This window comes from Symphalangus syndactylus, chromosome 20, assembly GCF_028878055.3.
Source record: "Symphalangus syndactylus isolate Jambi chromosome 20, NHGRI_mSymSyn1-v2.1_pri, whole genome shotgun sequence".
Lineage (NCBI taxonomy): Eukaryota > Metazoa > Chordata > Mammalia > Primates > Hylobatidae > Symphalangus > Symphalangus syndactylus.
In genome coordinates, this window is record NC_072442.2 from 44,097,607 (window position 1) to 44,113,362 (window position 15,756).

Below are 15,756 nucleotides of genomic sequence, written 5' to 3' on the forward strand. Positions count from 1 at the left end.
TAGCTGGGAGTATATAGGCATGTGCCACCACACCCGGCTAATTTTTGTATTCTTTAGTAGAGATGGGGTTTCACCACGTTGGCCAGGCTGGTCTTCAACTCCTGACCCCAGGTGATCTACCTGCCATGGCCTCCCAAAGTGCTGGGATTACAGGGGTGAGCCACGAGGCCCAGCCCATAATTTCTAATCTTGTGGCTAACGTTAGTCCTCCAAAGGCAATCTAGTCCCCAGGCAAGAAGGAGGTCTACCTTGGGAAAGGGCTGTTAACATCTTTGTTTTAAACTATAAAATAAAATATAAACTAAGCTTCTCCCAAAGTTAGTTCAGGCTATGCTCAGGAATGAATAAGGACAATTTGGAGGTTAGAAGCAAGATTGGGTGGGTTACGTTAGATCTCTTTCACTGTCTCAGTCATAATTTTGCACAAGCGGTTTCACAAGCAGTCGATACCAGGAGCCTCTGAAGACCACCATAGCAGTCCTCAGTGCCAGGTGAATCCACTAAAATAGAAACACTAGGCTTTGCCAAGAAGCGAAAACAAAAACAAAAACAAAACAACTTTATCACACATTTCAATAGAATTTCAGGGACAGGCTGGGTGTGGTGGCTCACAACTGTAATCCCAGCACTTTGGGAGGCCCAGGTGGGTAGATCACTTTGAGGCCAGGAGATCGAGACCAGCCTGGCCAATATGTCGAAATCCATCTCTACTATAAATACAAAAAATTAGCCAGACATGGTGGCGTGCACCTGTGATCTTAGATACTCCAGAGGCTGAGGCACAAGAATCACTTGAACCTGGGAGGCAGAGGTTGCAGTGAGTCGAGGTTGCAGTGAGTCGAGATTGCATCACTGCACTCCAGCCTGGGTGAGAGACAGAGACTTGAATTTCCATGGACAGGCATTCATGTTCGGGAGAAGGGGGGTCTGGGCACTGGAGTCGGAGGAAAGAGCCTCAGTAAAGGTACAGAAAAGTTAAGCACAGGGCAACAAGAAAATGAGGGGAGGCCGGGCACAGTGGCTCACGCTTGTAATCCCAGCACTTTGGGAGGCCGAGGCTGGCGGATCATGAGGTTAGGAGATCGAGACCACAGTGAAACCCCGTCTCTACTAAAAATACAAAAAAAAATTAGCCAGGCGTGGTGGCGGGCGCCTGTAGTCCCAGCTACTCAGAGAGGCTGAGGCAGGAGAATGGCGTGAACCCGGGAGGCGGAGCTTGCAGTGAGCCGAGATCGGGCCACTGCACTCCAGCCTGGGTGACAGAGCGAGACTCCGTCTCAAAAAAAAAAAAAAAAAAAGAGAAAATGAGGGGACCGGTTCGTATATCTACGACCCCTCCAGCCACCTGGGAAGGTAGGATCTGGGCCTTGGCCTGTCCCAGAGAATGCAGCAATGCCCTGTCCCAGAGAATGCAGGTTCCACGTGGGCTCCTTCCTACTGTAATTGCCCCCATTACACCCACAGCCATCCCCTCACAGACTGGTTCATGTGCCAGACTTAGCCAGCGGGTGGAGCTTCTCCCGGGAAGCCACACCTCCACCTCCCCAACACACAGCACCCCAGCCTCGCTCTGACAGGCTCTTCCTTACATCATGGCAGTTTTTCATCAGGGAACCACTGTCTCCACAAGCCAAATGCTGCTGTAGGCCAATCAGACTCTGAAATCCATGCACCTTTGTTAGCAGGTCATTGTGGAAAACACACCCATGGAAGGCGGCCTTCCACCCCCATCCTATAAAAAGAAGGCCACTTCAGCAAATAAAGAGTCTGACAATGTCTTTTTTTTTTTTTACTTTCTTTTTATGGGCCAACCAGTAACCATGATCATGACCACATTTGAGAATCAGGGCTCTTTGCAGCTAGGGCAATACTTCTGGATCGGGAGCAACTTATCATGGAGGACCTGGTATTAAGAGGACACGTTGACAACATAGAATAATACAGGCAAGTACAATCAAGGCATTAAAAGTCCCCACATCAAGATGGACATGGCCTTCTCCCAGTCCATACAGCATTTATTTGGTGGGCACTGCTGTATATTTCTTCAAGAATGCATTTTCTCCTAATCATTCCATTTCAAAGGGAGCCACGGCTTTAAATGCTTAGGTTAGTCTCAAAAGAGGTGAGTCCCTTTCAGCATCTCATGGGGCATACTGTATCTCCTTTCTTTCTTTCTTTCTTCTTTTAATTTTTTTTTTTTTTTTTTTTTTTTTTTTTGAGACAGAGTTTCACTCTTGTTGCCCAGGCTGGAGTGCAATGGCGCGATCTAGGCTCACCGCAACCTCCGCCTCCTGAGTTCAAGCGATTCTCCTGCCTCAGCCTCCTGAGTAGCTAGGATTACAGGTATGTGCCACCACGCCTGGCTAATTTTGTATTTTTAGTAGAGACAGAGTTTCTCCATTTTGGTCAGGCTGGTCTCGAACTCCTGACCTCAGGTGATCCACCTGCTTCAGCCTCCCAAAGTGCTGGGATTGCAGGCGTGAGCCACCGCACCTGGCCTGTATCTCCTTTCAAAAAGAGATGCTGTCTTTGTCCACTTTGGGAGGCCAAGGAGGGCAGATCACCTGAGGACAGGAGTTCCAGGCCAGCCTGGCCAACATGGTGAAACACTGTCTTTACTAAAAATACAAAAATTAGGTTGCAACGAGCTGATGGACCCACCCGGGGTCAAGACAGTGACCAAGCGAAATGGGCGTGGGCGTCACGAGGTGTCTGCGGAAGGAAGTTGGAGGAGAGTGGTCCGAGCTCTTTTGAGGAAAGCCATTACTGTGAAGAGTGGAGCTTCCGCGGTCTGGCTGGGTCGGAGGCGAAAGCGGAGCCCATGAGCCCCCTGCCCCCACCTCCTTCCCAGGGCCGCAGAGAGAAGTCCGACTGCGACTGCGAGATCGCGCCCTGAAGGGGCTGCCGCCCTGGGAGTCACAGCCCCGCCCCGCTCCCTGCCCTCTCGGTGGGGACTGGGGACAAACTACTTAACCTCTGGACTCTCAGTTTCCCCAGCTGGGAAGTGGAAACACCAGTGCCTACCTCGTGGGGTGGAGGGAGCAGAAACGGAGCGAAGGGGGCGGCCATGGCTCAGTAGTCTGGAATGTGGGTCCCAGTATCCGACTAGCTTCTCCCGAAGGGGTCTTGGCTGTGATACCGAAGCCCCTGAGCAACTGCGTTGCCTGCCGACAATACAATAGGAAGCATTTACTGTTTGGCCTAGGCTGTGTGATAAGTGCTCTCCTCATTACAAACTCGCAAAGGTTACCTACAGAAGGAAACCTTGAGACGGAGGTTAAGCAGCTTAGGCAACACAGCGAGACCCAGTTTCTACCAAAAAAAAAAATTTTTTTTTAATTTATTATTATTTTTTTTAAACGGAGACTCGCTCTGTTTCCAAGGCTGGAGTGCTGGAGTGCAATGGCACAATCTTGGCTCACTGCAACCTCCACCTCCCGGGTTCAGGGTAGTCTCCTGACTCAGCCTCCTGAGTAGCTGGGATTAGATCTTTTAGCAAGTTGGGCGCGATGACTCACGCCTGTAATCCCAGCACTTTGGGAGGCCAAGGCAGGTGGATCACCTGAGGTCGAGAGTTCAAGACCAGCCTGACACCAACATGGAGAAACCCTGTCTCTACTAAAAATACAAAATTAGCCAGGTGTGGTGGTGCGTGCCTATAATCCTAGCTACTAAGGAGGCTGGGGCAGGAGAATCGCTTGAACACCCCTTCTCTGGTCTCATGGAAAAATGGTTTGGAAATGGAAGGGACTCATGACCTCAATCTTTACCTCCCTTGCAATTATTACCGGTGTACTCATTCTTGTAGGTTGTGTCATACCTTGCATTTGTGGATTTGTGCAAAGGCTTATAGAAACAGCTCTTACCAAACCCCTCTCCATTCTCCCCCACCCTACTCAGATAAACTCCTACTTCTAGACAACCAAGAGGAGCAACAAAGCCAAAATATGTTAGAGGAATTTAAAGAGGAAGAACTATAAAGTCAAGAGGGGGAAAATTGCCAGAAACAGTAAGTTCCTCTTCAAAGCTTCTTTGGTCTTTCTTGCTCTGTACACAGCCCTTCCTGCTTAATCAGGAACGAGCACTTGTTTCTTTTTTTCTTTTTCTTTTTTTTTTTTGAGACAGAGTCTTGCTCTTTTGCCCAGGCTGGAGGGCAGTGGCGCTATCTTGGCTCACTGCAATCTCCGCCTCCCAGGTTCACGCCATTCTCCTGGCTCAGCCTCCCAAGTAGCTGGGACTATAGGCGCCCGCCACAGCACCTGGCTAATTTTTTGTATTTTTAGTAGAGACGGGGTTTCACCATGTTAGCCAGGATGGTCTCAATCTCCTGACCTCGTGATCCGCCCGCCTCGGCCTCCCAAAGTGCTGGGATTACAGGTGTGAGCCACTGTGCCCAGTGAGCACTTGTTTCTCTGTTTAATGGGTAACTAGCAAACCTCTTACTCGGTAAACAACCCTTCCCGCCTAGTTGGTAATGGACAGCCTCTCCCTTCCCGCCTAATTGGCCTTATTCAATTTCAAGCACTAGTCAGTTAGGTCAGCTTAGACTGTGCTGTCTGACTCTAGCAAATGGGGAAAGGACACAGAAACAGAAACTGTGTTAGGGATAAAAACCCATGCTCTACCCTACTTGGTGTGCTCTTGGGATCAGTCAGAGACAAGCCGTACCCTTCTGCAGAAGTAAATGTGCCTTGCTGAGAAATTCTTTGTTTTTTTTTTTGTTTTTTTTTTTGAGACGGAGTCTCGCTCTGTTGCCCAGGCTGGAGTGCAGTGGCGCAATCTCCGCTCACTGCAAGCTCCGCCTTCCGGGTTCACGCCATTCTCCCGCCTCAGCCTCTCCGAGCAGCTGGGACTACAGGCGCCCGCCACCACACCCGGCTAATTTTTTTTTTGTATTTTTAGTAGAGACGGGGTTTCACCGTGGTCTCGATCTCCTGACCTCGTGAGCCGCCCGCCTCGGCCTCCCAAAGTGCTGGGATTACAAGCGTGAGCCACCGTGCCCGGCTGAGAAATTCTTTGTTTAAGTGGTGGTTTTTCTCTGCGGCACCGAACACTTGTTTCTAACACCTGGGAGGCAGAGGTTGCGGTGAGCCGAGATCTTACCATCGCCCTCCAGCCTGGCACCATGGCTCACATCTGTAATCCCAGCACTTTGGGAGGCTGAGACAGGCAGATCACTTGAGCACAGAAGTTCGAGATCAGCCTGGGCAACATTGGCAAAACCCCATCTCTACAAAAAAATACCAAAATTAGCTGGGCATGGTGGTGCAGGCCTGTCATCCCAGCTACTTGTGAGGCTGAGGTGGGAGGATGGCTTGAGTCCAGTAGGCAGTGGTTACAGTGAGCTGAGATCATGCCATTGCATTCCAGCCTGGGTGACAGAGCCAGACTCTGTCTCAAAAAAGAAAAAGAAAAAAAAAGTGGTGGAATCTCTTACACCAGTAAGGGGGGGTACCTTTTTCATGCTTAAGATCTTCTATTTTCTTTTCTATGAGCTGATTGCTCAGATCCTTTCCCCACTGGCCTTTGAATTGTTGATCCTTTGCATTTGCATCCCTAACCTATTTGTTCTAGTCTATGATTTCAGTTACACATCCAACTTTTGTTTTTTTAAGATGGCTAACCAGTTGCCTTAGCATCATATATGGAGTAGCCCACCTTTTCATCAGTCTGAGATGCCACTTTTATCATATAATAAAGGCCTCATATATACTTAGGTCTATTTCTGAAACTTTCTTTTAAACAAAAGAGCCTTCTGTATCGTGGCTGTTTTTTAAACTTTTGATTGATTGTGTACCTACCTTTGTGTACCTGCCTTTGTGTACCTGTGAACATGGCCTTGTCCCTGTGGTTAGCAAGGAGCATGTGTTCCATTCCTCCTCCGGCTGCCCTTCAACACCATCCACTGCTCACAATGCTGCCAGGGAAGCCTGAGCACCTCCAGAGGTGCCAAGCTGACCATGCCAAGGCTGCCAACTCCAGGTGCTTCTAAGGTTTTCAGTCCTTGGGCACCAGAAGGCTGCCAGGTTTCCTGCCAGCTGGGGAAAGCAGCTTATTCAACTATTCAACCTATGCAACTCCAGGTCCTGCTATTTCTGTTTTTCTTGGCCCTGATTGCACCTCAGTTTTTGCCCCGTCTTCTGGAATGGCTCCTTCAAATTCCCCTTTTCATCACATCAGTTTTCACAGATAGTTGAAGAGATCTGCTTGGAGAGAGATACCATTTTGTTTCCCTATTTTCCTTTGCCTCCTCTCTGACTCCTTCCACCACCCCCACCCCCTGCCCAGCCCCACCATTCTTTTCTCTCCCTCCTGGGCCTCTTCACAGTTATCAACCAAAAACTTTCACTTATAGCAACAGAAACAGAACTGTGCCAATCTGTGTGGCCTTGGTGGGGGAAGGGAGATTGTTTGGCTGCAGTAGCCAGCAAAGTTAGTGTTCCATATGTCTCCTTTTTTTGTTTCTTTTCTTTTTTTTTTTTTTTTTTGAGACGGAATTTTGCTCTTGTTGCCCAGGCTGGGAGTGCAATGGCATGATCTCGGCTCACCACAACCTCCGCCTCCTGAGTTCAAGCGATTATCCTGCCTCAGCCTCCCTAGTAGCTGGGATTACAGGCATGTGCCACCACGCCCAGCTAATTTTGTATTTTTAGTAGAGACGAGGTTTCTCCATGTTGGTCAGGCTGGTCTTGAACTCCCGACCTCACGCGATCCGCCTGCCTTGGCCTCCCAAAGTGCTGGGATTACAGGCATGAGCCACTGTTCCCGGCTGTTTTTTTGTTGTTTGATACACAGTCTCACTTTGCCATCCTGGCTGGAATGCAGTGAAGAGATCACAGCTCACTGCAGCCTTGACCTCCCAGGCTCAAGCAATCCTCCTGCCTCCTCCTCCCAAGTAGCTGGGACTACAGGCGCACATCACCACAACTGGCTAATATTTTTTGAGATGAAGTCTTGCTCTGTCACCCAGGCTGGAGTGCAGTGACACGATCTCGGCTCACTGCAACCTCTGTCTCTCGGGTTCAAGCGATTCTCCTGCCTCAACCTCCCGAGTAGCCGGCACTACAGGCGTGTGCATCCAGCTAATTTTTGTATTTTTAGTAGAGACAGGGTTTCACCATGTTGGCCAGGCTAGTCTTGCTCCTGACCTCAAGTGATCCACCTGCCTTGGCCTTCCAAAATTCTGGGACTACAGGTGTGAGCCACCATGCCCAGCCACCTGGCTAATTTTTGTTAAAATTTTTTTTTTTTTTTTTGTAGAGATGAGGTCTACCTATGTTGCCGTGGGTGGTCTCAAACTCCTCCTCAAGCGATCCTCCCCCCTCGGCCTCCCAAAGTGCTGGGATTGCAGGTGTGAGCCATTGTGCCAAGCCCATATGCCCCTTTAAAAAAAGATATTTAGTAGAAATGGAGCATCTTGCTACAGTCTTGCTGCTCACAGTGTGATCCCCAGACCAGCACCATTGATATCATCTGGGAGTGGGTTAGAAGTGCAGAATCACTGGCTCCAGACCTATTGCATCAGAATCTGCATGTTAACAAGGTTCCCCCAGAATGCACATGCACATCAGAGTTTGGGAAGCATTCTGCTCTGGGACTTGATGACTGAAGGAGGGAGGCTGAGGGAGAGAGAAGAAGCAAATATGTTTTTTGAGACCTCATTTCTCACTACCAATATCTGAAACTTGGGGACCACATGGATTTGGATAACAAGTGATACAGTTATAACTCCAGATGTTTACCCCGGTGGCTGAGTGGATCTTAGAACACTTTCTGGGGTTATAAAATACAGAATCAGCAAGTTGAGGCAGAAAGGCCTGAAGGGAGATGGCAAATCCGTGTGAGCAAGGCTGTCTAAAGACCCATGGGCCAGGGGTGCTTATTGAGAACAGAGTATGTGGCACCATTAGGGGCAGAGGATGGAAGCAAGCACATATGAAGCTAGGCATGGTGGCATGCGCCTGTAGTCCCAGCTACTCAGGAGGCTGAGGTGGAGGGTCAGTTGAGCTGGGGAGGTCGAGGTTGCAGTGAGCCATGGTCATGCCACTGCCCTCCACCACGGCCCGCAGAGTGAGACCTGAAAAAAAGAAAAGAAAAGAAAAAAGAAAGAAAGAAAGAGAGAGAGAAAGAAGGAAAGAAAGAAAGTTAGTTGAAAATCTTGGAGGCCTTTGAAAACATGGAGAGACTGGACTTCTGTTTCTATGATCAGGAGTGAGGTATACAGGTGGTCCCCAGTAGCCATGGACTGGGAGAGATGACACAAAGATACTATTTTGTGTAAGAGAAGAGGAGTACGTTTCAGAATCCCTGGAACACCAATGTGTAATGAGCAGGCAGGCCGAGAGAAATGACAACATATGTCCTTATAAAGACTTAGAGGCAAATGTTCAGAGCAGCATTATTCGAATAGCTCTGAACTGAAAACTACTCAAACGTCCATCAGTGGGTGAATGGATAAACAAAATGTGATATTCAGGAATAAAAACATAATGGTACAACATAATAGCACATGCCACAATGGGGATGAACCTCAGAAACATCACACTCAGAGAAAGACATCAGTCAGACACAAAAGACCACATACAGTGTGATTCCCTTCATATGAAATGCCAGGAAAGGGAACTCTGTAGACATAAAGTAGATCGGTGGTTAACTCAAGATGAGGGTGGGAGTGGGCAATGACTGTGTAGGGGAGAAAAACTTTACCTCTATCTCCTTAGGGTCCCTGCTGGGCCTGAGACTCAAACTGACATAGATTAGCAGGAGGAAAGCATAGACACTCAATATAAGTTTTACATGACACGGGAGCCCTCATAAGGAAATGAAAACCCAAGGCCACGATCATATATGTGCATTTGTTCCGGTTGTTTTCTGCCTCCCCTTCCACTTGCCATTCTTCTCTCCCCTGCTTTTTTGTACTGCATGGAGCTGCATAAGGGTCATGAGCCAAACAGCAGCCCCTCTTGCTGCAGCTGGTTACAGGGCTGCCCCTGCTGTTCATCCTGTGCCTCATAGGCAACATGTTGTGCCCATGTCCAAGGTACAGAGAAGTGGACCCAGAGCCAGGGAGAGGTGGTAGGGACCCTTGGGCAGGGCAGGAGGTGCTTATTGAGAACAGAGTCCATGTCACCATTAGGGGAGAGGGTGGAAGCAGGCACGTTTGACAATCCTGTGTCTGCCCTGCTTCTGGAGAGGCAGATGCAGAGAGCAGGTCAGAGGGAATTTCACTGGACAGGAAGTTGGGGGGTTGAAGGTAGCCATTGCATATAACCAAACCTGTTACTCATTTCTTTGATATTTGATGTCATTGTGACATGCCCTAGAAACCTCTGTCAAAATAGTGGTCTTCCTAATGATACTAAACAACAACTGAGACTGTTTATTGAGTTTGTGAAATCAAAGAGTGGCTGCTCTTCTGGAAGCAGTGAGTTGATGTCTGTTCTAACATTATTCTGAGACAAGGAAACCTTTTTCTACTTTAACAGCCAGGAGTCAGAATTTCTCAGATCATATATTTGCATGTAGCACAGGAGATGCTCTTTTAATAAAAATCCAGAAATTTGTTGTGCATGTTATTTAATAGAGAACAATATCAAATTAAACCAACAACAATGACACTTAACATTCGGCCAAAGCTTGCTAAGTGTTGATGGTCACTGTGTACCTTCAGATAGCCTTGTGCTCTAACAGAGAGACTGATTTCGAAACCAGTTGAAGAGAAAACGCCTCTGCCTGCCTGTGCCTGTATATTACTGTCAATGTCAATCAGGAATGTGTGGGTTCATTCCAGTTATTTTCCGGCTCCCATTCTGCTTGCCATTCTTTCATCTCCTGCTCTTTTGTACTGCATAGAGCTACAGAAAGTTAGTGAGTCAAACGACAGCCCCTCTTGTTGCAGTTGGTCACAGGGCTGCCCCTGGTACTCAACCAGTGCCTCCTGTCCTCTCCCCTCCAAATCCCCCCTCCTCCTCAGCTATCACCTCTGTTAATCCTGGTGGTTTCCCTGGCTACCATGACCCAAATTCTCATTCCTGAAAAGTCTAAACCCCTCGAGGCCACATCTTTCTCAAGTTAGGGTTCCTGCACTTGTCCATTCATGTCACAGGTGGACCTGGGAGTAACACGTGGCACCCAAACAGATCACCAGAGTTCACACATATTCCACCTGCCCTCCCTGCATAAGAGCACCACTCCCTCTTCCTGATGATGGATCAGGGCCATTAATCCCTGCCAAGATGGTGACTGCTCATGTCTGCTAGTTCAATCTGTCCAGCCACGGCTGTAGCTTGAAGGCTTGAAGTTCAATGGGACCCACTTCTGCTTCCACCCTTTCTTTCCTTTATTTTTATTTTTATTTATTTGAGACAGGGTCTGGCTCTGTCACCAAGGCTGGAGTGCAGTGGTGCAATCACGGCTCACTGGAGCATCCACTTCCCAGACTCAATTGATCCTCCTGCCTCAGCCTCTGAAATAGCTGTTGTACAGATATTCGTCACCCTGAACGGGGCTTCACTACCTTGCCTAGGCTGTTTCTTTTGTGCTTGGTTTGTTCGTTCGTTTGTTTTGAGTTGGGGCTCTGGCTTTGCCGTCTAGGCTGGAGTGTAATGGCATGATCTCACCTCACTGTGGCCTTCTGGGCTCAAGCCATCCTCCTACCTGGGCCTCCCAAAGTGCTGGGATTACAAGCATGAGCCACAGTGCCCGGCCTGAAGATAGCCTTTAGAGAAAGAAGCAGGGGGAAGTTTTGCCAAGGCCAGACAAGATTTCTGGAGTTTGGAAAGGGTGAGAGATTGGGTCAGCAAAAGGAACATTCCGATCTTTATGCTGGGATGCAATTTATAGATACAGGGATGAGACCCAAAAGAGCCAGGAGAGATTTGTCATCATGGTTGCAAGGCAACTGCTGGTGGCTGATTCTGTGAACCATATACATACCTAGAATGGAGCCTAAAGATGCATCAAGCATGAAGGGTGGAGCCACGATGCTTGGACTCGAGTTCTGCTCCTGTGCGTTCCTCGGTAGCTTAAACTACCTGTGCCTTGGTTTTTCCTGGGGAAAAAAGGAAGTTTGTAGCCAGTACATTGGTGCCTGCCTTTTTTTTTTTTTTTTTTTTTTTTTGAGACGGAGTCTCGCTCTGTCCCCTAGGCTGGAGTGCAGTGGCACGATCTCGGCTCACTGCAACCTCCGCTTCCCGGGTTCACGCCATTCTCCTGCCTCAGCCTCTCCGAGTAGCTGGGACCACAGGCACCCGCCACCACGCCCGGCTAATTTTTTGTATTTTTAGTAGAGACGGGGTTTCACCATGGTCTCGATCTCCTGACCTCGTGATCCGCCCGCCTCGGCCTCCCAAAGTGCTGGGATTACAAGCGTGAGCCACCGCGCCCGGCCGGTGCCTGCCTTAAAGTAGAACTACTCCAGGGGCTGAAGAGGAAGTTCAGCTGGGCGTGGTGGCTCACACCTGTAATCCCAGCAATCTGGGAGGCCCAGGCGGGTGGATCACCTGAGGTCAGGGGTTCGAGACCAGCCTGGCCAACATGGTGAAACCCCGTCTCTCCTAAAAATACAAAAATTAGCTGGGCATGGTGGCGGGCGCCTGTGATCCCAGATACTTGGGAGGCTGAGGCAGTTGAATGGCTTGAACCCAGGAGGCAGAGGTTGCAGTGAGCCGAGATGGCGCCATTGCACTCCAGCCTGGGCACCAAGAGCTAAACTCCATCTCAAAAACAAAAAACAAACAAACAAACAAAAAGAGTAAGTTCAAGTCCAGCCTGGGCAACACACCACTGGAATCCATCCCTTTGAAAGGTCATCACCCCTCCACTGCCAAGCTGAGATTTAAAGCCCTCCAAGTAAAGTCGAACATGTTCCCTACTCGGAAATGAATATTCTCGTTTTGGGTCCTAGGATACTCTCCATAAATCATGAACCTTATGATACTTAAAGGAGTAAGAAAACCTACGAACTATCCTAAACTACCCGGCGCAGTCTTTTCTTTCTAACCTTGCAAACACGTTGTATCCCAGGAGAGGGTGCACCATTCCTGGAGGTACAGCAATACCAGGTCGATGTGTGGAGTGGACAGAGCAAGCTCCTATTTCATCTCTGCTCCAAAAATCCATCTAATATAATTGTCCTCGGATGGAGGACGTATCAGATATGAAACTGGTAAGAACAGATACTACACTTGATCTTAGCCAAAAGGACGAGAAGCTATGTTGTCACCTTCCTCCCTGCCATCACCGTCCCACTCTCATCCACATTCAAGTCGCGGTGAGAGCCCCAGCCTCGCTGCTTGCCTCATTCACTTTGTCTCGTCCACACCAATATTGACGCCATTATACACGCAGGCCGATTTCTTATTCTCCACGTTTTAAAAGAGAAATCTGCCGGGCGCAGTGGCTCACGCCAGTAATCCTAGCACTTTGGGAGGCCGAGGCCGGTGGATCACAAGGTCAGGAGATTGAGACCATTCTGGCTAACGTGGAGAAACCCCATCTCGACTCAGGAGCTCGAGACCAGCCTGGGGAAAACCCATCTCTACTAAAAATACAAAAAATATTAGCTGGGCGTGCCGGGCACGGTGACTCACGCCCGTAATCCCAGCACTTTAGGAGGCCGAGGCAGGTGGATCACGAGGTCAGGAGATAGAGACAATTCTAGATAACACGGAGAAACCCCGTCTCTACTAAAAATACAAAAATTAGCCGGGTGTGGTGGCACGTGCCTGTAGTCTCAGCTACTCGGGAGGCTGATGCACGAGAATCTCTTGAACCTGGGAGACGGAGGTTGCAGTGAGCCAAGATCGCGCTACTACACTCCAGCCTGGGCGACAGCGTGAGACTCCATCTAAAAAAAAAAAACCGAAAATACAAAAATCAGCCAGGCGTGATGGCGCGCGCCTGTAATCCCAGCTACTAGGGAGGCTGGGCAGGAGAATCACTTGAACCCGGGAGGCGGAGGTTGCAGTGAGCCGAGATCGCGCCACTGCACTCCAGCCTGGGCGACAGAGCGAGACTCCGTCTCAAAAAAAAAAAAAAAAACCCCACAAAAACAAAACAACAACAACAACAAAACAAGAGAAATCTTACGCCAGTTCTAATTCCGGGGTTTCCGGGCTTTCATTTCGAATTTGCATGCCCTGCCCTTTCCCAGGAGGCGTGGCCACCGCGGTTGACTCCACTCCCGGGCCCGCCTCCAGCTAAGGAGCCACGGCTGGGCTAGCGGCGACTTCCTTGTTTGTATGAGCGAAAAGACTGAACCAAAAGAGACAGGGGGTGAAAGCAAGATAGGTCTGTGGAAGAGACCTGTAGGCGGAGAGCGGTCCCTGTTTTCCTGGAGAAAGACGAGGTCGCAAGATATCATCACAAGAGGAATCCAGGCTGCGCTGGATCTTTAGGTCGTCACCAGCGAGCAGGGAGACCAGCCTCGTACCCACTGGACAACGGGCCCATTCCGAGTCAGGGAAGCGGAAGGCCTGGAGGGGCTTCGGGGAGCAGGGGCGGGAGTTCCTCTGCCAGGCAGGAGGCTGGCACCAGACACCGGGCAGAGGGAGGCGGCGCGTGGACGGCGAGGGCCCAGCAAGGATTCTCCCCAGCCCCTGTGCCCGCGCCTCCTGTGGCTTCGGTGCACGGACCGTGTCCTGTGCTGTGTAGGGAAAGCTGCCTCTCTGCTCGGGACGTGGATTCCTTTCACCTCCTCCTGGCCTGGCTACTTCTGACGCAGGTCGTCAGGACTCCACTTGGGTGTCACCCGTCCAGGAAGCCTCCCTTAATTAAGAGCCCTCGGCACCCGCCTCCTATGTAACTAGCAGCCCTCCTGTGTATTTCATCGCACCCCGTTGTTTATATCAGCTATTCCACTCACTACCCTTCTGGGCAATCCTTTATCTCCCCCTCTGAAATCCGATCGCTGAGGGCTGGGACCCTCATCAGTACTTATCCCCGTTTCCCTGCGCTAGTCTAGTTAGTGCCTGGCAAGTTGAAGGCGCTCAGTAAACGTTTGTGGAGCGAAGAAACGACGGATAGGGCATAATGAGCACGACACAATCAGAGAGGACGCAGTTAGGAGGCTATTGGCCCGGGGCAGGCGTGAAGGGGGAAGATCGGGCTCGGTGTGGGAGGACCCCAGAGGGCGGGGTGACTGTCTGGGTGCTCTGGAGGAAGATGGGCGTCAAGGCCCCCAGCAAGGTTGGGATAAATTTTCTCTCTGAGGCACAGACTGCCGCCTGTAGCGTCAGCATTTACCATTCCCGTCCTCCTTCCTAACACAACAGTTGAGATGAGAGTTTCTGTCTCTTTTATTTGATTTCAGAAAAGCAAGAAGGTATCATAGATCCGATAGTGACACTCAGTCAGTCATGCTCCCCCTGCAGGATGGAAAGCGGGATGGCAGGGAATGCCTGGTGAACAACCAGGTCAAAAAATATAAACTGTGCCTTTCCCAATGCCAGCCTCGGGTCCGAGGGCTCTACGTGCATTATCTCATTTAATTCACTCAACAGCCCTAAGAGATGGGCGTTATTATTAGCCACGGCCAGGATTAGGGTGAGGTCAGTCCTCTAGGTTCGAATTTCAGGGGGTGCTCCTCCAGAACCCTCCAGTAATCAAAATAAATAATAGTTCAATGCAATATATCTTATCTCGATTGTAAGACAATCAAGCCATTTATCTGGATTGCTGAGTCTTTTGGTGCCCCCTTACTTTTTTTTTAACCTCTCAGCAAGTATTTCCCTCATTTCACTTTACCTCAATCTCCACCGTGTCATTGTCATCTCCATTCTATTACCCTGTGAAGTGCAATATGGCAGCCACCCACCTCGGCCTCCCAAAGTGTTGAGATTATAGGCGTGAGCCACTGCGCCTGGCCTACCTATCTGTCTGTCTGTCTATCTATCTATCTGTTCTTTTTTCTGAGACGGAGTCTCGCACTGTTGCCTGGGCTGGAGTGCAGTGGTGCTATCTCAGCTCACCGCAACCTCCGCCTCCTGGGTTTAAGCGGCTCTCCTGCATCAGCCTCCCAAGTAGCTGGGACTACAGGCGCGTGCCACCACACCGGACTGATTATATATATATATATATATATTTTTTTTTTGAGACGGAGTCTCGCTCTGTCGCCCAGGCTGGAGTGCAGTGGCGCTATCTCGGCTCACTGCAAGCTTCGCCTCCCGGGTTCACGCCATTCTCCTGCCTCAGCCTCCAGAGTAGCTGGGACTACAGGCGCCGCCATCGCATCCAGCTAATTTTTTGTATTTTTAGTAGAGACGGGGTTTCACCGTGTTAGCCAGGATGGTCTCGATCTCCTGACCTCGTGATCCGCCCGCCTCGGCCTCCCAAAGTGCTGGGATTACAGGCATGATCCACCGCGCCTGGCCATATCTATCTATATTTTGAGACAAGGTTTCCCTCTGTTGTCCAGGCTGGAGTGCAGTGTTACAATCACGGTTCACTCACCATACACCAAGATAAATGCCAAGTGGGCCAAAGATTTCAAAGTGAAAAAAATGGAACTATATAAGTATATAAGGGCCAAGGCCAGGCGCGGTGGCTCACGCCTGTAATCCCAGCACTTTGGGAGGCCGAGGAGGGAAGATTACGTCGTCAGGAGTCGGAGACCAGCCTGGCCAATGTAGTGAAACCCTATCTCTACTAAAAATAAAAAGAATTAGCTGGGTGTGATGGCATGCATCCGTAGTTCCAGCTACTCAGGGGGCTGAGGCGGGAGAATCGCTTGAACCCGGAGGTGGAGGTTGCAGTGAG

The 15,756-nt window shown here is 49.8% G+C and overlaps 1 long non-coding RNA gene and 1 other non-coding gene across 5 annotated transcripts; both read right to left on the reverse strand.

Moving 5' to 3' along the window:
- Positions 1-1,778: 1,778 nt before the first annotated feature.
- LOC129470755 (uncharacterized) lies at positions 1,779-14,621 on the reverse strand. Of its 4 annotated transcripts, none has more exons than XR_008653292.2 (4): positions 13,090-14,621; positions 10,936-11,050; positions 3,025-3,164; positions 1,779-2,791 (listed from the first exon to the last, which is right to left on the reverse strand). It is a non-coding gene; the product is annotated as an uncharacterized lncRNA (long non-coding RNA). The 4 variants fall into 4 exon arrangements; XR_008653290.2 differs by having other exon boundaries at positions 1,779-2,795; XR_010118210.1 differs by having other exon boundaries at positions 1,779-2,795; positions 13,306-13,415.
- Positions 12,026-12,215, reverse strand: LOC129470916 (U2 spliceosomal RNA). Its single transcript, XR_008653433.1, has one exon. It is a non-coding gene; the product is annotated as a U2 spliceosomal RNA (small nuclear RNA).
- Positions 14,622-15,756: the final 1,135 nt, after the last annotated feature.